General features: G+C 35.7%; 1 pseudogene; it reads right to left on the reverse strand.

Annotated features, from left to right (window-relative positions):
- Window positions 1-962: 962 nt before the first annotated feature.
- On the reverse strand, window positions 963-1,055 carry LOC122098639 (annotated as a pseudogene).
- Between the last annotated feature and the right edge of the window lie 209 nt (window positions 1,056-1,264).

The raw sequence follows: 1,264 nt of genomic DNA on the forward strand, positions 1-1,264 counted from the left end.
GTCTGTTTCCCGGGTCTTGTCGTGGGCTCCATCGTCACTTCACCCCCCAGCACGTCAAAACAAATGGCAATATCCTAGATTACATGAAGGCTGTCATGGCTCACTATCCAAGAGAATGTTGTAGCTGTTAAATCTGGACACTGCCAGTGAATGGGCACTCTTGGACTTTACTTTTTCTATAAAAATATAATTTCTGGACTGCGATTTTTTTCGTTGCCTTTTTTTTTTTTTTGGTCTTTTGTAGCTTTTTTTTCCCCCTACAGGATTGAGGACCAAACCCAGGGCCTTGTGCGCGCCACGCAGGCGCCCTTCCGCTGGGCTAAACCCCCAGCCCATGTGCTTTTTTTCATTGACAATTAGATGAACGTATTCAACCATAGAAAAATGCTCCTTACATGCTAAACATATATTCAATTTTTTGAGAGGTGCTTAAAGAGAATTTTAAGCTTCAGCCTCGATAGATGGCTTTTTCTCTAATTTTCTGTCATTAAAAATGTTATTCATGTAGCACCATGATGCTTGTAATCCACCCAGTAAGTATTTTTAACTCTGTATTTTAAAAATTAGAAGCAAAATCAAATTATTACATAGTACATTCATATCCTGAAGTTTTTTTCTTCTTTTCACAGTTTTTATTTACTGTTATTATGAAGGGTTACAGTTTCATAAGTCAGGTAGAAAGTACAATTCTTTTGGAATAATGTTACCCCTTCCCACAATGTCTCCCAGTTTTTTACTCCCATCCCCACACACAAGTTGTATAGTTCATTTTCAACATAGTGTCTAGTGACTACCATTGCTTCATTTGTTCACCTTTTGCGCCTCCATTTCTGTGCTCCTTTTGCCCTCTGAGACAGATAAATGAACAAGTGAGACAGAAAGAAAACAAAAACAACAATAAAGAAAAAAACCCTCTTGTTTCCATTTCCTGGAATTCATATTGATAAATATTATTTTATATGAAAAATGTGGAATGCCTCACAAATTTCTAGCAGAGGGGCTAAGCTAATCTCCTCTGTATAGTTCCAATTTTAGGATATGTGCTGCAGAAGCAAGCTAAGTTTTTATAAATTATTAACAATTATACAAGAGGATCATTTTGACATGTTTATTTATGTATAAAATGTGTCTTGATAACTCACCCGATTGATCATTCTTAATTATTCACCATCCCCTTTCTCAAATCAATCTTAATAAGCTATATTGTTCATTTCCACATATACACGTATGAGGATATACTGTATATTAACCATATTTACTTTCT

The sequence above is a fragment of the Dipodomys spectabilis genome, unplaced genomic scaffold, assembly GCF_019054845.1.
Source record: "Dipodomys spectabilis isolate Male_0828 unplaced genomic scaffold, ASM1905484v1 ptg000482l, whole genome shotgun sequence".
NCBI lineage: Eukaryota > Metazoa > Chordata > Mammalia > Rodentia > Heteromyidae > Dipodomys > Dipodomys spectabilis.